Raw genomic sequence first — 24,642 nt, 5'->3', positions numbered from 1 at the left:
ACCTCTTACTTAAGTTAAATGACAATCCCTCAATAATTTATGAGATATTCTTTGAAATATTCCTCTAATAATGGAAAAACAACCGGTAAACAATAATATAGCTTGGTTCCATTTGCATCTTAAGGAAAGCCTGATATTTAATAAAAGAAAAGCACTAATTCGTCTTTGAAAATGAAAACAATTACAGCTCATTTACTCACTTATCTTTTCTATAACAATAGTCCAGGTGTGGAAGTTTTAGCATATGGTTACTAAGGACTCTCCTCCACATCCTTCTTCCCTGATGATAAATCCACTACTGAAAGTAAAATATAAAGAAAAGTGTGAAGTACAAAATAGAATGTCATCTAAAATCCCACCATCCAGAGATAATCGTAGGGGAAAATGTTAACACACATTTGGTTTTAACAAAACTGAATGGTTACTCTACTGGTTTGTAACCTTTCCTGTCCATTAATATACTGTAAATATTTTCCTGCATCATTAAATATTCTTCTAAAACATAATTTTTAGTGGCAGCATAGTATTCCATCATGTAAAGATGCCATAAGATTTTTTTCCAGCTAACAGCACTTAAAGAGGGATATGCTTTCATTGTAAGAATTGCAGCTGCATACTAATAGGATATATAGCACAGCTGGTAAATTTTAAAATCAATTTTTATTTATTCAGATCATAAGTACCACAAAAATAAGGGCTACGTGTATTAACTATTACAAAAGATTCGCTGAGAAAAATATGGTGACACTTATTTTATCTTCACTTAAAGAATTACCAATGCTTGTCTGCGCTGTTAAAAACTTCAGTGTTAAGTTATAGGTGTCTACAAAAACACACTGGCCACAATAAAGAACTGCAGAACAAGAAAATTCTCAAACTGCCAGTGGAAGTGTAAATTAATAAAGTCATTATGGAGAGCAATTTGGCAATTCTAATAAGAAACAAAGGAGTGACATCAGCATCATGGCAGAGTGAGGTCTTGCCTTACACTCTCCCCCCCTAAGATACAATGAAAAGGACACTCATAAACCAACAGAGGAAACTGACACAATACAAGAGATGTCTGAGAGATCCACACAGCCATATGTCTGAAGATGAAGGTGCTGGACCACACAGGAGGCAGCGGAAGGAGGTAAGGGGATCTCCTGTCGCCCCTCGAACGGCAGCAATCTAGAGCATAACACCATGCATGGCTCTGAGAGAAGAGAGGGGGAAAGGGCAGCCCTCCAGGGGAACGCATTCAATCTCAGAGTTGTCTCCCAGCCTGTGGCAACACTCCACACAGAGGAGGCTTAGCAATCACGGGGGCGTCTTCCCCAAGCTGAGCAGCCCAGAAGGGCAGAGAGTGAGTACAGAGCAGGAGCACCCCCAGGATCACGCAGCAAAAGAAAGCAGCCTTCCCCTGCCTGGCACATCAGCTCATCCAGAGCAAGGGACTCTCACCAGAGCGCCTGCACACCTATGTGTGTAAAGCAGCGGTGGCCAGTGGGCAAATGCAGATGGGCCCTGTCAGCACAACTTCCAAAGGACAAGCACACCTGCCAGGGATTGCAGTGGGCTCAGAATACACAGGTTCTGCCCGGCCCTCCCGTGGTGGGAAGAGGCAGCTGTGACTAGATACTACCACTATGCAACAGCACAAATCCACCCCATCAAATAGTATGAAGAGATATATTAACACTACAGACCAGAAAGTAAATGACCCAGAAATGAATCCTGAAGCCACAGAAAATTACAATCTAACTGACGGACAATTCAAAATAACTATCACAAAAAAACTCAATGAGATATAGAAAAAAAAAATCAGAAATGCTGGCAATGAAAAACACAATGAATAAGATAAAGAAAAATTTGGAGTCTTTAAACAGAGGTGATATTATGGAGGACAAAATTAGCAATTTAGAAGAAAGAAATATGCAAATGCTTCAGAAGGATGAGGAGATAGAAGTAAGACTACAAACAAATGAAAAAATATCCAACTCAATTACAAAATGTAACATAAGGATAATCGGTATTCCAGAGGGAGAAAGGAGCAGAGAGCTTGTTCAAAGAAATAATAGCTGAGAACTTCCCAAAGCCAGGGAAGGAGCTGGAATTACAAGTAAATGAAGTCAATAGAACTCTTAATTACATCAACATAAAAAGACCTTCTCCAAGGCATGTATTAGTAAAACTGGCAAAAATCAAAGACCAAAAGTATTAAGGGCAGCAAGGCAGAAGAAAATAACCTACAACAGAACCCCTATCAGGCTTTCAGATTTCTCAGCAGAAACCTTAGAGGCTAGGAGAGAGCAGAATGATATATTCAAAATTCTGAAAGACAAAAACTTTCAGCCGAGAATACTCTACCCAGCAAAAATATCCTTCAGATATGCTGGAGAAATAAAAACTTTTCCAGATGAATAAAAGCTAAAGGAGTTCACTGCCACAAAACCTCACATAAAAGAAATGATCACGAAGGCCCTCATACCTCAAAAAAAAAGGGTTAACCAAGCCTTGAGCGAGGAGATAGACAAAAACAGAATATTACAACTCTCTATCACAACAGGTTAGCAAACAATTATAACGTTAAAGAAAAAGGGAAGGAAAACATCAAAAATAACTATAATCACTTCATTTTAACCAAAACTCACAAAACGGATTAAGTTGTGACAACAATAACTCAGGGAAGAAGGAAGAGATGGAACCTGCTCAGACTAAGAAAATAAGAGGCTATCAGAAAATGGACTATTTCATCTACAAGATCTTTTATACAAACCTCACGATAACTACTGAACAAAAACTCAGAACAGAGACACAAATGATAAATAAAGACAAAACTGAGAAAACCCTCATAGAGAGTCGCCAAACTTAATTCACAGTCAGAAATACACCGGATTGAGAAACAAGGGAAATACAGAACAACCAGAAAACAAGTGATAAAATGGCAGCATTAAGCCCTCATATGTCAATAATCATTATAAATGCAAGTGGAGTGAATTCTCCAATCAAAAAACACAGAGTGGCTGGATGGATTAAAAAAACAAGACCCAACAATATGCTGCCTCCAGGAAACATCTCAGCTCTAAACACAAATACGGGCTTAGAAGGGATGGAAGACAATACTCCAAGTTAAGGGAAAACAAAAGAAAGCAGGTCTTGCCATACCTGTATCAGACAAAGTAGACTTCAAGATAAAAAAGGCAATGAGAGACAACACAGGCAGTATATAATAATAAAAGGGACACTACACCAAGAGGATATAACACTTTTAAGTATATGCACCTAACACAGGAGCACCAAAGTACACAAAGTAACTACTGACTGACCTAAACAGAGATATTAACAGCAAAACAATAATAGTAGGGGCCCTTAACACCCCACTTACATCAATGGATAGATCATACAGAAAGTCACCAAGGAAACATGGGATATAAATGAAAAACTAGAGCAGAGGGACTTAACAGATATGTATAGAACATTCCATCCAAAAACTGCAGAATACACATTGTTCCCAAGTACACGTGGAACATTCTCAAAGACGGACCATATGTTGGGAAACAAGGCAAGCCTCAAGAACTTAAGACTGAAATCATATCAAGCATCTTTTTCAACTGTATTCTATGAAACTAGAAGTCAACTACAAGAAAAAAGCTGGGCAAGTCATGAATATGTGGACACTAAACAACATGCTACTGAACAACCAATGGATCACTGAAGAAATCAAAGGAAAAATCAAAAAATATCTGGAGACAAATGAAAATGAAAACACATCATACAAAGTCATATGGGATGCAGCAAAAGAGGTCCTGAGAGGGAAATTCACAGCAATCCAGGTCCACCATGGAAACAAGAAAAATCTCCAATAAGCAATCTTAAACTATGCCTAACAGAGAAAATGAAGAACAAAATCCAAAGTCAGCAGAAAGAAGAAAATAATAAAAACTAAGTTCAGAAAAAAATGAAACAAATCAAATAAACAGTAGAAAAGATCAATGAAACTAACAGCTGGTTCTTTGAGAAGATAAGCAAAATTCACAAACCCTTAGCCAGACTCACTAAGGAAAAAAGGAAAAAGGCTCAAGTAAATATAATTAGAAATGAAAGAAGAGAAATTACAACGAATACCACAGAAATGCAAAGGATTATAAGAGAAGACTGTGAAAAACAGTATGTCAACAAATGGGACAATCTAGAAGAAATGGATAAATTCTTAGACTCATACAACCTCCCAAAACTAAGTCAAGAAGAAACAGAGGATCTGAATAGACCAATCACAAGCAAAGAGACTAAAACAGTAATCAAAAGCCTCCCAGAAAACAAAAGTCCAGGACCAAATGGCTGCTCTGGAGAATTCTAGGAAACATTCAAAGAAGAGTCAGTGCCTATCCTTCTCAAACTTTTCCAAAAAATTCAAGAAGATGGAACACTTCCTAACACGTTCTACAAGGCCACTGTCACCCTGATCCCAAAGCCAGATGAGGAAAACACAAAGAAGGAAAATTAGAGGCCAGTATCACTGATGAACATACATGCAAAAGTCCTCGACAAAACAGTGGCAACCTGAATGCAGCAATACATTAAAAGCATCATACACCATGATCAAATGGGATTTATACAGGGATGCACGGATGCTTCAGCATCTGCGAATCAATCAATGTGATAAACCACATTAACAACATGAGGAATAAAAACTATATGATCATCTCAACAGACACAGAGAAAGCATTTGACAAGATCCAACAGCCATTTATGATAAAAACTCTCAACAAAATGGGTACAGAAGTAAAGTGCCTCAACATAATAAAGGCCATATATGACAAACTGACAGCCAACATCATACTCAACAAGGAAAAACTGAAAACCATCCCTCTAAGACAAACAGGAAGAAGACAATCTCCACTAATATTCAATGCAGTAGTGGATATTTTGGCAAGAGCAATTAAGCAAGAGAAAGAAATAAAAGCAATCCAAGCTGGCAATGAAGAAGTGAAACTCTCAGTGTTTACAGATGACATGATTTTATATATAGAAAATCCTAAAGAATCCACTGGAAAACTACTAGAAATAATGAAGAACTACAGCAAAGCTGCAGGGTACAAAATCAACTTATAAAAATCAGTTGCATTTCTATACTCTAATAATGAACTAACAGAAAGAGAACTCAAGAATACAATCCCATTTACAAGTGCAACAAAAAGAATAAAATATCTAGGAATAAATTTGACCAAGGAGGTAAGACCTATACAATGAAAATTATAAGACATTATTGAAAGAAATCAATAATGACATTATAAAACGGAAAAATATTCCAGGCATATGGATTGGGAAGATAAACATAGTTAAAATGTCCATACTACCTAAAGAAATCTACAGATCCAATGTAATCCCAATCAGAATCCCAATGATATTCTTCAGGGAAAGAGAACTAAGAAGGCTAAAATTCATATGGGGCAACCAAAGACCCCAAACAGTGAAACCAATCCTGAGAAAAAAGAATGAAGCTGGAGGCATCACAATCCCTGACTTCAAAATATACTACAAAGCTATGGTAATCAAAATAGCATGGTACTGGTACACAAACAGACACATAGATCAATGGAACAGAACTGAAAGCCAGAAAGAAAACCACACATCTATGGACAGCTAATCCTCGACAAAGGAGCTAAGAACATACGATGGAGAAAGCAAAGTCTCTTCAATAAATGGTGCTGGGGAAACTGGGCAGCTACATGCACAAGAATGAAAGTAGACCATTATCTTTCTCGCCATACACAAAAATCAACTCAAAAGAGATTAAAGACCTGCAGATAAGACGTGAAACTATAAAACTCCTAGATGAAAATATAGGCAGTATACTCTTTGACATCGGTCTTAGCAGTACCTTTTCAAATACCATGTCTACTCTCGCAAGGGAAACAAAAGAAAAAATAAGCAAATGGGACTTCATCAGATTAAGGAGCTTCTGCAAGGCCAAGGAAACCAAGAACATAACAAAAAGACAACCCACCCACCAACTGGGAGAAAATATTTGCAAGTCATATATCCAACAAGGGGTTAATCTCCATACTATATAAAGAACTCATACAATTCAACAACAAAAAAACAAACAACCCAATCAAAAAATGGGCAGAGGAATGTGAGGACACAGGGAAAGGTGGCTGTCCACAAGGTAAGAAGAGAGGTCTCACCAGAAACCAATTCTGGTGGCACCTTCATCTCTGACTTACAGCCTCCTTATGAGAAAATAAACTTCTGCTGTTTGAGCCACCCAAAAAAAAAAAAAAAAGGGCAGAGGATATGAACAGACATTTCTCCAAAGCAGATGGCCAACAGGCACACGAAAAGATGTTCAACATCACTAATCATCAGGAGAATGCAAATCAAAACTACACTAAGTATCACCTTACACCTGTCAGAATGGCTATAATCACCAAGACAAAAAAGAACAAATGTTGGAGAGGGTGTGGAGAAAAGGGAACCCTCATACACTGCTGGTGGGAATGCAAATTGGTGCAGTCACTATGGAAAACAGCATGGAGATTTCTCAAGAAATTAAAAATAAAACTACCATATGATCCAGCTATGCCACTGCTGGGTATTTATCCAAAGAACTTGAAATCAACAATTTAAATAGACCCATGAACCCCTATGTTCTTTGCAGCATTATTCACAATAGTCAAGATGTGGAAGCAACTCAAGTGCCCATCGACTGATGATTGAATAAAGATGATGTGGTAGTTATATACAATGAAATACTACTCAGCCATAACAAAAGACAAAACCTTCCCATTTGAAACAACATGGATGGAACTTGAGGATATTATGTTAAGATAAATAAGCCAGACAGAAAAAGATGAACACCGTATGATTTCACTCATGTGGAAGATAAATACATGGACAGAGAACAGATTAGTGGTTACCTAAGGGTAGGAGGTTCGGGGGTGGGGATAAGGGCTAAAGGGGCACATATATATGGTGAGTGACAAATAATAATGTACAACTGGAATTTCACAATGTTATAAACTATTATGACCTAAGTAAAATTGATCTCCTGAAGAAACGCTAGCATATGTTCAAAGGAGACATGATGAAGAGTGTTTATGGAACCACATTTAATAGCACCAAATTAGAAAAAGATTCAAAAATCCACCAAGGGTAGATAAATTACAGTTTACTCATACAACTTAATACTAAACAGGAATGAAAAGTGAGCAATCTAGATTAGTGTTGTCCAAAAGAAATGTAATGTAAGCCACAAACATGAGCCACAAATATAATGTAAAATTTTCTAGAAGCCAAGTTAAGGAAATTGAAAAGGCAGGTGAAATTAATTTTAATATCTTATTTAACCCAATATATCCAAATTATCACTTCAATATACAATATAAAGGAATTCGTAATGAGATTTTACATAATTTTTTCATTTTGTCTTAACCCATTGTGCAAATACACTTCCAGCACATCTCAATTCACACTAGCTACATTTCAAATACTCAATAGCCAGAGATAGTGGCTATTGTTTTGGATAGTGCTGATCTGAGGCTACTTCATACTCCCCAAAACAACACTAAACAAAAAAGCAAGCTGTAAAATAATATGTACTGTAGGGTGCAACTTAAACTTAGGAAACCAAAAGAATTCTAAATAATGTTTATGACTACGTAAAAACGTGTCCATTATATGTTCATATATGTAGACAATATTTTAAAATCCATGAGACCTCATGTCTACCTGTAATGTTTTACTTCTCTAAAAGAAATCTGAAGCAAATGTGACATAAGATTTCATAAGGCTGGGTAGTAGGTGGAAAGGTATTTATATTGTGTTCTTGTCTGGAATATTTCACAATTAAATAAATTCAGAGTGTGCATGTTCTAGAACTCTCATTACCTCTACCTTACAATAACTTAAGTCTGAAAATATGCTAACGAAGTATTTAGAATATAAACAACTTACTTCACTTTGTTCTACAGAGAATAAAAGTAGCCTTCTTTCCTTCATGTAAGTTTTAAGGGAAACGAAAACTTCAAAAAACAAAATAAAGATAAAAATTGATACATTTGCCTTACTTATTTACTCAATAAGCATTTACTACATGGCTATCATTAGCATTCAAGAAGCTCATGGTGTGGAGAACAGCTTTTTCTGTCACAAGTTACACAGTCATGTGGAGATCAAAGTATATTTAGGCACTTTACAGAATACCAAGATCCAAGAAAAAGAGCTACACACCAAAACAGCGACTTTTGGCCCTCAAAATAATCGTTAAATGGAAAAATTTAAAGGAGATTCCTAAAATAGCATATTAGTTTGCTGTATCACCCTGGGACACACAAGGACTTCCTAGAATAGTGTTTTTTAAAAGACCAGTGAAAACACACATGCAAAACCCTCATTATTCATTCTATTTAGTGTTGGCTAAATATGAATTACTGGGACATAAGCTAAATACTCTAAGAAAGGTTCCCAGTGTATGAAAGCAAAGTTCAAAATGAGAAGCACTGAAACCACAGAGAATGAGTTGTCACAACTCAGAACTTCAGATATAAACCATCATTCACAACAACAAATTTTATGCAGAACAAGAAATCTGATAAAATCTAGTTGAAAAGGCAACTTTAAAAATTAAACTTCAATTATCCTGATCTCTTCAGTTTACTTTGAAATGAATAAGAAAACAAGATGGATTGTTACATCAATGGAGAGTTGGATAGATAGATAAATATGTGATGAAATAAGTACAGTAAAATACTAAAGGTAGACTCCAGTAAGTATATGTAAAATTTTTTCAATCTAGCTGTAAGTTTGAAAATTTTTCATAATAAAATGTTGAAATATTTATACTTCAATAATATGAGAGTAGGGGCTGGCCCCATGGCCGAGTGGTTAAGTTTGCGCGCTCCACTGCAGGCGGCCCAGTGTTTCGTTGGTTCGAATCCTGGGCACAGACATGGCACTGCTCATCAGACCACGCTGAGGCAGCATCCCACATGCCACAACTAGAAGGACTCACAACGAAGAACGTACAACTCTGTACTGGGGGGCTTTGGGAAGAAAAAGGAAAAAAATAAAAAATCTTTAAAAAAATAACATGAAGAGTATAATAACCTCTAAACTACAATTATGATGGACGCCAAACACCAAAGATACTACCACTTAAAGGAAATCAAGAATGCTACCTGTTTCTTGTATTGGCACCAAAAGAAAATAAAAAAAAATCAACTTGTCTTTTTGCAAATAGTTCATTTTAGGCAAACCCTCTACGGCACAGTTTTTTTAAAAAACAAAAAAATTCAATATAATAATATGATGTCTGGAATTTGTTTCCAAATAATCCAGTGAGGGGGGACCTGGGTGGGTATATATGAAATTCAACTAACCATGAGATGGTAATTGTTGAAGCTTGGTGACAGGTACTTGGCAGGGTTCTATTTTCTTCTTTTTGAATACACTTGTGATTTTCCAGAATAAGAAAGTTAAATATATAAAGAATATTATTTTAACACCTAGCTCAGTGTTCTATACCCTAGAATAAGTGGCCTATAAACAGTAGGTACTCAAATTTGTATAGATAAGCATTTATATAAGTAAGGAAATCTAGAATTTAAACTCACACACTTCTGATTATATTCAGTTAAACATGGATTAATGCTTATTTGTGAATTCATGACATAAAAACATACAAGTCATTCATTTCAAGCGTCCCCTGCCCTTACACCTCACTGGGTGTTCCTAGAGAAGATTCAACCGCCATAGGTAACATTTACTGGGTTAAGCACTGTTCTAAGTGCTTAACACGCATTATCTCAGGTAATCCTCAGAACTACCCTATAAGATAGGTACTATTATTATCTCCATTGTACGGATGAGAAAACTGAGGCACAGGGAGGTTAGGTAACTTGCCCGAAGTCACAATGTAAATAAATTGTGGAGCCAGAATCTAAATGTAGTTGATAACTCCCAAATCATACCTTAGCCAGATCTGAATTACAAAGTACTTAAGAAGTAGAGGTTTGCTTTCATTTAATATAGCAAGTAAAAAATGGGGAGAGATTTTTAAAGTACTCAGGAAAAAAAGAAAAAAAAGAAAGTACTCAGGAAAAACAATTCTTAGCAATGTTTTAATTAGATGGGGGCTTTAAACAAGTGAGTCCAATGTCCTGAATTTACAGCAAATCAAACACAGCTATAATTAAACATATTCTACTTGATTACATAAAAATTCCACAAATACATATGACACTAGAAAGAAACAGCTCTCTAGAGCCACAGGATAGTATGGACGTCACGACTGTATCCCCTAGTAAATAAATAGCCATTTAATAAGTATTTGCTGAATAAGCTGAATGGTTAAAACAATCCTTATCTTATTTGTATAGTTGGATGTTTTTTACTTTGCAGATAAAATAAGCTGTTTCAACTATTTATAGTATTAAAGGTGTAACTAATCCTGGCTCCCCATTAAACGATAATCTTGTAGAAAGATACTGATCCTTGTTTTTATGGACAATTAAGTTCTAAATCTTCTGGGTACCTCCATATTTCTTGATCTATTATTATAGTGTGCATTTAGGAAAGTAGTAAGAGAGTTACCAGGACTTGACATGAGTTCCATAAATCTGATCCAAGCTTCTGGACTTTCCCCACTCTGATCAAAGAATGTAAGGGAAGGGTAACTGTTCTTTGGCCAACTTCTAACTTATTCCACATTTTTCACCATAATAAAATCACATAGGTAATAAAGAAATGGAATTCCAAGTTCTAATATAAGACATACGATGGAAAGGTCAAATAAGGAATATTTTTTCACAGCAGAAAGATTAGTTTAAATTACTCAAATTTTATAGAAGACTAGAATTGGTTTACTCTCACTTTTTTTCTCCTATTCCAGACTTCCTCCTGCTATAGGTAGGCATCAAGACCTTTCTACCTAGCAAATGGAATTTATTCTGACCCCTAAAGGTCATACTGTTAAACTGGTTATGGAACTTAAAACAGAGTCAAAACTATGGAGCATGCAAATCCAAAGTAGAAACTGTACATCAGAACAAAGAACACATACAAACTACTTTGAGATTAGAAAAGGAAACTTTTCTGATCGAAAACAACTATGTCACTAATTGCACACTCCTAGAAAGTTCCCTTAGCTTCTGAGTTATGTTGTAGTGATTTCAGTAAATAATCACCTTATCTTAATTTAAATAGTAAGGAAACAACTCTGAAGCATATGAACAAAAACACAAGGAATCAAGAAGATTCTAAATAATCCACTGTCACAACAATAGAATTGTAGCTAATTTACTTCCTTGAGACTGTAGCAATGACACAAAACTGTAAAAATTACTTTAAGACATAACAAGTGTCCTTTGGTTTCTTGAACAAGAGTTCTGACATGACTTACAGAAAAATATTCTACATTCTTCATTGTTATAAAATACATACAAAAAATCCTAATGGGCTATTAAAAGCATAGTACTGCACCAAGAACCCTGATCTGGGAGTCAAATAATCTTGGTTCTAGTCCTAATTACTACTTAGAGTTATGACCTTAAGCAAACTGCAACCTCAGTAGAGCTCAATTTCCTCACTTGTAAAATGAGAGAACTTTACTAGATGACTGTTAAGATAACGTTCCAGCTATTAAATTTGCTTCTGAAAGGGATCATCAATCCAACTTTATATTTGACTTTCCAAGTGGTTAAGTTCACACACTCGCTTTGGCAGCATGGGTTTCCCCAGTTTGGATCCTGGGTGTAGACCTACACACTGCTCATCAAGCCACATTGTGGCAGCATCCCACATAACATAGAGGAAGGTTGGAACAGATGTTAGCTCAGCAACAATCTTCCTCAAGCAAAAGGAGGAAGATTGGCAACAGATGTCAGCTCAGGGCCAATCTTCCTCACACAAATAAAAAAGAAAGAAAGAAAGAATTGAGACCTAGGGACACACAAGTAATAGAAGACCCAGAACTAAGTTACAGAAAGCATGGTATTACTCCAGTGCTTTTTCAATATTTCATTCTATTAAAAACACTACCCATAACCTGATAATACCTTGACTTACTTTATATCACCCAAAGTTTCAAAGTTATTTCATTCCTTCACCAACTATTTAAGTCTAAGTGTAAATCAAGCTAGCTATCATCGCTGAACGGGAGCTGTGTCATATAATAAATCTACTTTGCCCATCATTCCACTGTTTATCATTGTTAACTAATTATCTTTTCAAAAGCAAGAGACTCAATAATCCTCACAGAGATCTGGCCCAAGAGTAAAGACAGACTTCCTCCCCCTACCATGTTTCCTAATTTTTAGAAAAGCACATGCAACAAATAACAAAGATTTATTATCTATCGTTACACAAATAAATGTTGGCTTTAACAATAACTTTGATGAAACAAATTTATGAATAAAAGGAAATGTTTTGAACTCCTCACTCTTTTATAACTGGATCACAACTAGGCCACACTACTCAAAACTAAGGAAATATGAACCATACCCTTGCTTCCTTAGAAGGATATCATTAAATATGTCTAGCGTCCACATGGAGGAAAAATCCTGTCCTCAGGTACTTTTCTTGAAAAACAGAAATACAGTAAATAAGAGGAAATAAATGTATCTACGCATATGGTCTTAGCCAGTTCTTAGAAAGCAAAAGACTAGCCATACCATTACAAGATTCAAAACCATGAAAATTTCACTTCTAAAATCGTTATTACATAAAAACTTGCAGAGCTCTCTTTTAGAGAAAGGAATAGCAAATTCAAATACAACACTAGAAATAAAACAAAAGTTAGAAAAATCCACTTAAATTATTAAAGATAAAGCAAACAGGAGCCAGACCGGTGGTGCAGCAGTTACGTTTGCACGTTCCTCTTTGGGGGCCCGGGGTTCACGGGTTCAGATCCTGGCTGCAGACATGGCACCGCTTGTCAAGCCATGCTGTGGCAGGCGTCCCACATATAAAGTAGAGGAAGAAGGGCACGGATGTGAGCTCAGGGCCAGTCTTCCTCAGCAAAAAGAGGACGATTGGCAGCAGATGTTAGCTCAGGGCTAATCTTCCTCAAAAAAAAAAAAGGTAAAACAGTATAAACAGTATATTCTTAGACATGACTATGAACATGTTAAAAGAACATTTCCAGTCACATAAAAATTACTTCTGATTTTCACAGAATGCTATTCCCCATCCCTGCCAACTATAATCTGTTATGGTGAAAGACCTAAGCCAAGCCAAGTTATATTTGTAAGTTTCAAGACCGTAACAATTTAAATAAAAAGGAAAACAAGCCAAGAAAAATACCCCCAGAAATATGATGAAAAACTAACATCTATTTCTATTAAGATATCAAATACATTTTAAAAAATTTTGTCATCAAAGGAATAGACAAGGACATCAAGGACAAAGAATAGAACAATTCTCACAAAAGATGCAATTAGTAAAATGTGTTGAACTACCTTTAACCTCTTTATAGCAAGGTACCATTTTACACCCAACAACTGAAAATATAATGCCCAATGAAGGTACAGTGAAATGGGTACTCTCACACATTATGCTAACAGTGTAAATAAGTATAAACCCTTTAGAAAGCAATTGGTAAATTACAGAAGAATCATAAACGTCATAACCTTTGATTCACTAATCCCTCTCTTAGGAATATAAACTAAAGAAATAACCTTTTAAAACGCCTTATAAGAATGAATGAAGCCATTGTCACAGAGAATAATAGAGTAAATTACGCTATAGCTAAATGGATTAAAAACAACTGAAAGAAACAGAAATCAGAACAGAAATTAACAGAGGATAGAGAGAACAGGAACGGGGAATTACTGTTTAATGGATACACAGGTTCTCTTTGGGATGATGAAAAAGTTCTGCAAATAGACTGTGGCGATGGTTACACAATACTATGAATTTACTTAAAGACACTGAACTGTACACTTAAAAATGGTTAAAATGGTAAATTTTATGCTACGTATATTTTTACCACAATAAAAAAGATGGAAAAAATAACTACGTAAACTACATTTTTAAGTGAAAATACTGATTCTCAAATTTAATCAAAACTATTTCTAACTATGTGAACATTATACACGCACATGTCCAAGGAATTTTAAAGCACCACGGGAGCTGGAGCAAAACACCGCTGGAGGACAGCAGCTCTCTCCGGGGGCAATTTTGCCCCCAGGGTACATGTGACAATGTCTGGAGACTATTTTGGAGATCACAACAGCGGATGGGGTCATCACTGGCATATAGTGGGGAAGGGGCGAAGGATACTGCTAAACATCTTGCGACGCACCCAAGAGTGCCCCCACGACAAACAATCATCTGGCCCAATACATCAACAGTGATCCTGCTGAGAAATCCTGCTTTAACAAGATTTTTGGAGAGTTCTCTTTTATTTAATGTGTCTATATTGTTTTTAACGACTGCAGGGTAAATAAAAATTCATTAAAGGCTCAGCAGTTGGGTCTCTTTTTCTTTCCCCTACAAATCTCCCCCACAATCCGTATTTTTTATTCTAGAGAAAGGTCGGGAACCAAAGGTCAAAAATGGGAAAAGCAGCAAATTGTTACACATGGGTTATTTTTCTGCAAACTGTTCTTAAACAAATTACAAGAAATAGAACAAATCTGGAATTGGCAGGCTTTTAACACAATTTCCATAGACCTATCCATATGTTGGCTTTGTATTATTTTCTATTATATTTTTTCTATGATTTTTCTTATTAAGATTATGATAGATTACAACCTTGTGAGATTTCAGTTGTACATTATCGTTAGTAATGATGTGAGTACACCACTTCACCCTGTGTGCCCTCCCCCCACCCCCCCTTTTCCCTGGTAACCACCGATCAGTTTTCCTTGTCTATATGTTAACTTCCACCTATAAGTGGGGTCATATAGAGTTCGTCTTTCTCTGTCTGGCTTATTTTGCTTACCATAATACCCTCAAGGTCCATCCATGTTGATGCGAATGGAACAATTTGGTCCTTTTTTATGGCTGAGTAGTATTCCATTGTGTATATATACCATATCTTCTTTATCCAGTCGTCAGTTTCTGGGCATTTAGGTTGGTTCCATGTCTTGGCTATTGTAAATAATGCTGCGATGAACATAGGGGTGCATGGGATTCTTAGGATTGCTGATCCAAAACCACAAAAAGTGACAAATGTTGGAGAGGTTGTGGAGAAAAGGGAACCCTCATACACTGTTGGTGAGAATGCAAACTAGTGCAGCCACTATGGAAAACAGTATGGAGATTTCTCAAAAAGTTAAAAATAGAAATACCCTATGACCCAGCTATGCCACTACTGGGTATCTATCCTAAGAACCTGAAATCAGCAATCCCAAGAATCCCATGCACCCCTATTTTCTATTATATTTTATGACTCCACATTCTCATTTGTTTCATCATAGCAATTTATTTTCAAATTTGAGACCTATTACTGTTTTACACCATCGTTTCTCCACGATAAAATAACTTTTAAAAATGTTGTTCTTCAAATGCATCTTTGTAAATGCCAGTAAGCGTAAAATAAATGAAATCAATCACCACATTTTTTAAAAGTCATAGTAATAAATTAATGCTAAAACTAGTAAGTGAAAGTTTATTAAGGAATAAGATATTTACACAGTCTCAGTATCTCCCCACAAATTATTTAGTGGTTAAAAATGGGGAATAATTAACTTTACATAGAAAAATCTGGTGGATACCACTTTAACCAAGCGATCGAAATTATCATCACTAGTCTTGGGATCAATTGACATCATGTGTCTCCTATCAAGATGCACTAAAAAGAACACAGTATCACTTCTGTTGTATTTCTACCAAAAATGCATAACCTTAATCTAATCATAAGGAGGCATCACACAGACCCAAACTGAGGGACCTTATAAAAACATAACTGGCCTGTGCTCCTCAAAAATATCAAAGTTAAGAAAGACAATGAGAGGCAGAAGAACTGTTCCAAATTAAAAGACATCAGGGCAAGTGGAAACTCTGAATATGGATTTTGCATTAGATAAGAGTATTATACATATTTAAAGTTTCTGATTTGTTATTTGCATAAAAGAATATTCTTGTCCTTCCAAAATACTGAAGAATTCAGGGGAAAGGGAGCATGATGTCTGCAACTCACTCTCAAATGGTTCAGAAAAAAAATGAATATAAGAAGAGAAAATGCAACTAATTAAGTAGTTGGGACAAAATGTTAACAATGGAACTCTAGATAAAGGGTAAACAGGAGTTCTTTGTACTAGTCTTGTAATGCTTACGTAAGTGTGAAATAATATCACAATAAAAGTCACCAGGTTCCATGATGAACAAAACTGGAAGAGTAATTAAACAATGGGGAAAAATTATCATTAAAAACGATTTCTATTCCACTTCCTTTTCATTTTTATTTTCATTTATTGACTTAGACCATTGTCCCTTCCCTAACCAAGACTTTTAACAATTCAAACATAGTATCACTTGGTACATTAGGTAAGTAAGTGTCTCAACAACTTAAGGTAAAAAATTCATTATTTGAAAACAAGATCCTTCTTTTAAAAGAAGGCGGCAAGTGTCTGGAGCCCCCAAACATAAGAAGCTCTATACCAAATGCACAGGAAATATCAACGCCATTACAAACAACTGAGGACACTTGCCCCAGTGGACTCTGATTTCAAGAGCAGCAGTGCCCTCAGGTGGCAAGAACTTATCATTCTCAAGGGAAATCAAAGTTGCAGGGAAAACAAGTATCTCACCATCTCAGGGCAGCAAAGTAATATCGCTACTGTACAGTTCTGACATACTGAGTAAACAAAGCAGAACAAAAGAAAACCCTCAAAATAGCCTTTGCTATTTTCCAAGTCACATTTCCTCAAGGAAGCTTTATAACAATGGGGTCCTAATTGATTTCACTGTCCCCTGGACCAAAATTATGTAATTACTTATAAAATATTGTCAGTTGTGATTCCCATGTACCACTGTACTTCCAGTTCAATCAAATGACAGCAAGAACCACATGCTATATTTCTATATCCCTTACTTTGCTGAAAATTTAATAGATGCTCAAAAAATAATTTTGCTAGTTGATTTTTTCATGGTTCTGAATATATTCTTCTATGAAAGATGAGCAGATTATTTATAAAATAGATAATCATAAATTGTTGCTTTAATTTCCATACATTGTAACACATGATAAACTATGAATAGACAGACTTTTTTCATACTGAAACATGATTAGGAAGAATCATAAAAATACATAAGAAGGCTCTAGGATTTTTCTATCAATGCCACAGTATAAACGTTAACACCACACAAGAAAAGTGGAACATCAGACTCTATCTACTTAGTCCTGCGTAAGCCTCAACTGTCCTCATCTCTACTGTCATGCCTGAAAAGGGAGAGTGAGCACAAGCACTAGCTGCTCCACATGGGGCTGCTCCAGCTCCAGTCTCTCATCCTTCAAGCATGGTTCAGCAAGTTTGGTACTACTCTATCAAGTTCAATTAAGCCATTCTCTTTGTGCTGTATATAAAGCAACAGAGTGAAACTTCTTTTGCTGGGATTAATTGTCCTAATAAGAAATGCTGCGCTTGGGAGGTAGAAAGAACTTGCCAGAATGTTGTGCCAACAAATGGGGAACATTCGCATTTCAATAAACTGAGTACTCAGTTTTTGGCAGATATACTTTGCCTTAAAGACACTCCTGGAAAACAGTTTTTAATTTTATTTTATAAGTCTTAGTGGAACATCAGTGACAAGTCCACTGGTGTGAGCCTGTCCCCAGCCTTAGGTAGATCAACAGCGTTGGATTGGTAGCAGTTGTCTTGAGTATCCTTAAGTGCCTTTAGGCCCCAAGCACATGTCAACTTCTATGGCTGTTTTACTTGCTGAATCTTACTTGTAACAAAAATTCTGTCCAAAATCCAGCTTTATTTCCTAAGGAATATATTAGGGTTCACAAAGAATAATTTGGCCATATTATCAAATTTCTTTTAATAAAAGACATAGAAAACTTTCTGTGAGGAGAATGAAATTAAAAAGTTATGAATTACCCAGCAACATTAAAGAGAATGTCAACTCTCTCAATTTCATTGGCAAACTCATCAATTTGTTTTTTTTTTTGTGACATCCAGGACTCGAGTCTGAATACCTGAAACATAAAACAAGGGAAACTATTTACTTATACCCATAAAAAATGTTTAGTCTTGTAGATGTAGCTGCTTTGAAGTACAAAGATTACAGTATCTGTCCATTTTGCCTTCATAGGATTGTTGACCATTGGTAGGGTCTTAAGAATCTTAAGAATCTCATTAATAAAAATCTTAAAATCTTCCCCATCCTGAACTCCCAATAACACACCTCTCTTTCCCTCCCTTTCTCTTCACTCTCTAAATTGAATACTAAAGGCCTTTTCTGAGAAAAGACTTTACAGTGAAGTATGATCTATATTAGATGCTTCTCAGTGAGCCAGCAGTAATAACAGAGCGCAGGCTTGCTCTTTCCCCAGAGGTGAGTCACTGCCCCAGGAACACTGAATCCTATCTGAGTGAGGGGTAGGGAAGGGCAGGGCAGTGAGACAGGAGACTGCTTCCATTTGTGCACTTTACCTTCATGTCAATTCCATTATTTATTGGAAACAACTTTGTCAGTCAAGGGTATAATCACTTATTTCTGCACTAAATTGCAAGGAGAAGAAATGAGGGGCCAGGAGAAGGGATGAAACACTTGAAAGCTAGACATGAGAGATCCAGCATTGGATCTCAGAGACACACTGTAATAGTTACTAAAAAACCCCAAACATTCTCTAATAAAAGAAAGTCACTATTTTAATGTTTTTAAAAAAATATGGTTTATTATTCTTTTATAGATATAGAAAGAAAAGATTATAAACATAGAAAAGGAGAGAAAGGGGAGAAAGTTTTGGGAGGACTTTCTTCCCTTAGTACTTTTTCAATACTTTTTCAGTACAACAGCGTTTTTCTGACTTGGAGTTAAAATTCCCTATTATTAAAATTAAATAATTTTCCAATAATAAATAAACAATCCAATAATTAAAATAGCATAGTCTAATTCCGTTCATGAATTCAATGTGCTAATTTGCATTTGATTATATAACCTGTTCTATTTTGCTGGAAGAATTAACTTTCAAATGAGCTGTCTGTTCTGATTTCTTTCAGAGGAACTCTAGTTGAAGTCCTTTGATGCTGGAGTTGAGTTCAGTGTGGTGCAGTAAGGGGTGATACACAGCGAAATAATTTGCATAATCTCTTAGGGTTTCTGATCATATGTGACTTTAGGGCTGAGCTGTCTCCAATATGGTAGCCACCAGGCACATGTGGCTACTAAGCACTTGAAATGCAGCTAGTCAGAACTGAAATGCGCTGTAAGTGTACAACACACGTGAATTTAAAAGATTTAGTATGAAAAAAGAACGTAAAATATTCCATAAATTTTTTTTATATTGAGTATGTTAAAATGGTATTTTAGATATATTTAGTTAAATAAAATACATTACTAAAATTAATTTTCATCTGTTTCTTTTTACTTTTTAAATGTAGCCACAGGAAATTTAAATCACACACGTGGTTCACATCATTTTCCTACTGGACAGCACTGTGCTGAGTAGGGCACAGAAGTGAAAGTTGTCATTAAAAGTTAACGCAACAACTGTTAAATTTCACATACAACTTTGTAATTAGGTACTGAATCCTTCAACATGCTGGATAAAAAAAATTTTAAGTATACAACTTTTATATATTTAAGTATACAGATTTTTGTCTGTAGGTTCACAGAATATAGATTTGATATCAAAGAATCAGGCTCTAAGAAGAAGGCCGGTGGAGCTGACCAGCCAAGTAATTTTCTTTCAGCAGACGAGTACTGTTTTTTATAATACCTTATGGACTCTGAATCCCAAGTTCAAGCTGCTGAGTTGCTTACCCGGGTACTTTTCCAGTTCTTGAAGTTTGGACTCATTGATATCTGTGGCTATGACTTGGGCACCTTCTCTTGCAAAAGCCTGGAAGACAACACACAAATGAATCCTTTGTTTACTTGGTTAAGCTGCTCTCATGAATAGAAAATCCTTTAGCCTTTTCTCCCTTTATCTTATTTTCATTGTTTTCCTTATACATGGGTGGAATTTCAAACTATCTAGTCTCACTTAGCCCTTCCCATTGTTATTTTTATCATTAATTAGTACAACATGACATACATTGTGCTTGTCATCTGACTTTGTCCCTTTTAGTAACATCAAATACAATCGTGTTTTTAAAAAACTAGGATTCTGTTATTAACACCTCTCAAAATACTACTATTCTGTGATTTGACAGCCTTTATTCCATTTCTGAGCAGGTGACTAAACCCAAAATAATGAGAAAAATGGGTTATTTCAACACTTTTCCTCCTAAGAGTATACTAGTGTATTTACAAATATCAAACTAATCCTACCGTTACAGTTAAGCTGCATTATTAGCTCAAGTGAGGACTATAATGTGCAAGAAGCTGCTATAAATTACAAGGTAAAGGTAACCTGATAGTCTTAGAACTCTGGAGTCCTATGTCTGAACTGAGGTGATTTCAGAGGGCTATGTACTCCTTTAGGCCCGCTGTAACAAATTTATTACAGTGCAGAGAAACTGAGGCAAAGAAATAAGTTCTCAGCGTCAAAAGTTATGAGACGTCACATAATAAATATGTGAGGTAAGCCTTGCTTCATCTGCCTGGGATCAAGAGTAGCAACTTTTATTTTTGTAACTTAAGACAACAGAAGCACAAAAGCCAATAAAAAAAAGAAGTAGAGCAGAATTAAACAGCCATGGGATCTGTCCACGTGATTCAACACCTCTAAAGGCAGGAAGCAAACAGAGATAGTAACTTACTATGGCAGTGGCCCGGCCGATCCCCTGAGCAGCAGCTGTCAGGACGATGACCTTCCCATCAAGTCGACCCATAACGGAACCTGCGGTTTAATCTACAGACACGTGTATTTAATGGCATGCACTGTAGACATGGTCCTATGCAGTAACATCTAGAATGAATGGTTCAATGTACTCCTTTAAGAACCTGAAGATGGCACCTCAGCACAAATATTCCCACCATGAGAATTCTCCAAGAGCGCCCACTCTAGATACCTAGCTTTGTACATCAAAACCATTTGGCACAGCCCACTCAACTGATACTCAGTAAGAGACAGACATTGAACTTGACCCACCTTTCGGTTTTTTGAGAACCCAATGCTGATCCAGAAGGGGTGGAGTCCTCCCCTCCCCATCCTCCCCGCTGTGCCCGCACGCACTGCTATGCCACTGGGCATGTCCTTCCTGCTTTCTGTCCTGTAAACTTCCGTTGGGTTTGCACCATCAATCATTTCTAGTTTGTTTATTTATATTCTTATTTTTGCAGGGGAAGATTCGCCCTAAGCTAACATTGAACCAGGAGGCTGAAGTGGAGTGCACCAAACTTTAACCACTAAGCCATCAGGGCTGGCTCTCATCTGTGGTTTTTCCTTGTCCCTTGGAAAGATTTCACCATCGGCCTCAGAAAGTCACTGAACAAAAGAACCGGAAAATCAAATCATGTCCAATACCCCCATTTTACAGATGAGGAAACTGATGTGGCCTGGTCCAGGTGAGAGAGACAGACGAAACGCAGGCCTCCCCATAACGCTGCCGATCCTCTTCTCAAGCTTAAGCCGGCGGGAGTTAACGCTTTAACAGCCACAGTCAGTCACTTCTGACAGGCAGGACTGAGACACTGTGACCTGGGGAAAGGTGGCGTGCATCAGGTCTGATCAGTGCCGACTGCAGGGCGCGCGGAACGGCTAGTGCTGAGGTCGGGGTGGCGAGGAGTCAAACGATGATCAAATGAGGTGGTCTTCAAGGAGCCAGGCTCTCTCCCCCATCCTGCTGTTCTCAACGTGTGCCTCTGACCTCGCGCCAAGTCACAACATGGCTGCTATGTCCCAAGGCACCATATCCGCATCCGCGTCAAAAAACACCAAGGGAAGGAGCAAAAGCCAAAGGTCTTTCTACCCAAGAAGGAAGGCCTGCTCAGAACCCCGGCCCACGTTTCACCCGCCAGCCCTAGCAGCCGCGGGGGCCGGCGTGTGGGGGCGCCGTCTTCCCCCCTCAGGATGGGAAAGGCAGGGAAGCGAGCTGGGAGGGCGTTGAGCGAACGCACTCAAGCAGCACGCGCGCACACACACCGCGCCCGAGAAGGCGCAGGCGGCTTCTCCAGCCTGGGCCCCGAAGCCCTTTCCTCCCGAGCCCCACTCCGTCCTCCTCAGCCACGCGCGGCTCCGCCCGCCGGGGGCGCTCACGCGGGCAGGCGTCAGGCAAGCGGGGGCGGGAGGGCCGGGGGCGGGGGGGGGGCGTCAGGAAGGCGTGGGCGGACGCGCCGGGGGGGGGTGTCAGGCAGGCGGGGGCGGGCGCGCTGGGGGAGGCGGGGCGCGGGGCGAAGGCCCGAGGTGCGGCCGGGTCCCGCGCGCTCCTTCCCGCGTCCCAGCCGGCGTCGCACCCGGGCCTCCCACCGGCCATCCCAGCGGGCCTCGTGTCGCCCGGACGCCTGCCGTCCAGCCCTCGGCCGCCCGGGGCCCGCGGCGTCCACGCGCGGACAGGCGGCGGGCGTTCCAGGGGGTGCCCCGCCGTCCCCGCCCCTGCCCGGGCGCTCGCTCCCTCTGCTCCCAGCGCTGCCCCGAGCTGCCGGCGCCCGACTCCGGGACCAGCTCGCCGCTGCCCGAGGCGCTCCGACCGCGGCCGCCCTCGCCAGCCACCAAGAAGCCCAGCCACTCTGAGGCAACGAAATTTTCACTGGTTTTCCCCCTTCTTACACGAGAGGTTCATACTCACTTTAAACTTGGGGAGAGTTGAGATATTTTCAGTATGTACTTTAGGAATGAGAGACTCCAGGAACCTTTACCCACCCCCAGTCCTGAGCGTGCGGATCAAACGCTGTGACTTGAGACCGTGCGCCCCGCGGCTCTGGGCGCCGGGCTCCGGGCGGCCTCCCCGCCTTTCTGGGCCCGGAGTTTGGAGCCGAAGGTTTACTGTTAGGTCAACTGCACTGCCACGCTAAAACAGAGTTTTTGGGAAAATGAGTTGCAAACATAGACTGAAATGGTAAAATCCAATATGAAAAGCAAACTTGATGGCTTTCTTACTGTAAACACTGGAATCAAAGTGTTAATTTTTCATTATCAGAGACAGAGCATTTTCAGGAATTCTGTCTTCGTGAGCCCGGAAGAAAAATGTTCACTTAAAACACTGAAAAATCCTCTCTTCTTTGGTTATTTTGAAAAACTTAAGATACCAGACTTCCAAATGCATCCTTATCCTGATCTAACTGCTAAGATTTCCTGAAATAAGTAACGTGCAGAGCAAAGCAACATCTAAAAATTAAACATCTCCTTTTCCCAGTCCATTTAAAGTTTCATTGAAAAAATACCAGGAAATCTTACTTTAGAGTAGCAGCAGGTGGATGGCGTCCTCCAGGTCACTGCGCGAGCGGCAAACGGAGACCGACCTTCGTGCAGACAAGTCAGGCGCTTAATGATGAATGCTGGGATGTGTAGTTCAGGTTTCTTCCGAGTTTGCTGGTTCTGTTTCCTTGAGTTTTTAAGGATTCGCACATTGGTATACTCAATGTGTGTACGTGCTGCCGTCTAGTGGAGCTCAGGTCGAACTGCTAACTCCGAGTAAATGGTGAAAAGCGGAAAAAGCCCCCGCAGCATGCTCAGGACTGGAAACCACTCCCTTGGCTTTGACCCCTCTCAGTCCCTGTCGTTTGTGTCTACTACGTGCCGTTCTGCGGTGTTCAAGATGGAATGAGGCAGAAGTCGCATGTGGAAGACGGCAGAGCCGCGAAACAGAAGGAGCCCAGGTCACTGAAGATACTAGAGCCTTCTCTCCTGGCCCTTGACATGATTGCTGAGAGGGCAGCACACGTTCTCTCGCGTTGAAGGTATGGTTGTGGTTCTCTTGTGACGCGCCGTCTCTTCTAACACTAATACACGCTTAGTGGCGGAATGCAGGCGTCCTGACTGCACTGGCGGTGGCGTCAGGGAGCAGGTTGAGCCTCAGTGGGAGTGTGGAGGCTTCAAGGAAAGAACATGCTGGGTAAGAGCAAAAAGCCAAGTCTGGCTGAAGAGAACAGATACACAAGAAGGAAAAGAAAGGACTGGGTCACGTGAGCCCTCTACACTAGGCTTCGTAACTCCAACTTTCTCAGGCAGGTAACTGAGCAGAGTGAGTGTGTAGGTTGTTTGTGCACGTGCTGTTTAAGTGGCTTCACTCAGCACCCACCCAACTCACTTTCACCTGCCTCCTACACTGTAAGGGTGATAAATAAATGACAAGCAGTAGGCTATATTGGAGGATATGAGGAAGCCATTTGGTTTGAAACTAATTTGACCTGACCTTGTTTTTCCAGAAAGGTCTGTTGAGCATGCATTGTACATCTGCTTTAAACGCTTACAATGTCCCAAAGATAAGAACAATGCCCTTAAAGATAAGGAGGTAGCTTCCCCCCGACATCGGCATTTCCTTTAATATGCATCTCTCCCTAAACTAAGGATTAATTATGGACCTGCTGTGCTCACCGTGTGACCACCCACCTTGTGACCACTGACCTACTGACCTCTGACCTGCTGGGCCAGCAAAGCAT

General features: G+C 38.7%; 1 long non-coding RNA gene across 2 annotated transcripts; it reads right to left on the bottom strand.

Moving 5' to 3' along the window:
* Positions 1-10,087: 10,087 nt before the first annotated feature.
* Positions 10,088-23,633, bottom strand: LOC139042820 (uncharacterized). Of its 2 annotated transcripts, XR_011499972.1 has the most exons (6): positions 23,438-23,633; positions 20,862-20,953; positions 19,921-19,999; positions 18,033-18,130; positions 14,927-15,090; positions 10,088-13,046 (listed from the first exon to the last, which is right to left on the bottom strand). It is a non-coding gene; the product is annotated as an uncharacterized lncRNA (long non-coding RNA). The 2 variants fall into 2 exon arrangements; XR_011499971.1 differs by lacking the exon at positions 14,927-15,090 and having other exon boundaries at positions 10,088-13,042.
* Between the last annotated feature and the right edge of the window lie 1,009 nt (positions 23,634-24,642).

This window comes from Equus asinus, unplaced genomic scaffold (genome assembly GCF_041296235.1).
Source record: "Equus asinus isolate D_3611 breed Donkey unplaced genomic scaffold, EquAss-T2T_v2 contig_1, whole genome shotgun sequence".
NCBI lineage: Eukaryota > Metazoa > Chordata > Mammalia > Perissodactyla > Equidae > Equus > Equus asinus.
Note: the sequence above shows the minus strand (reverse complement) of the source record. Positions and strands in the feature narration are given on the sequence as shown.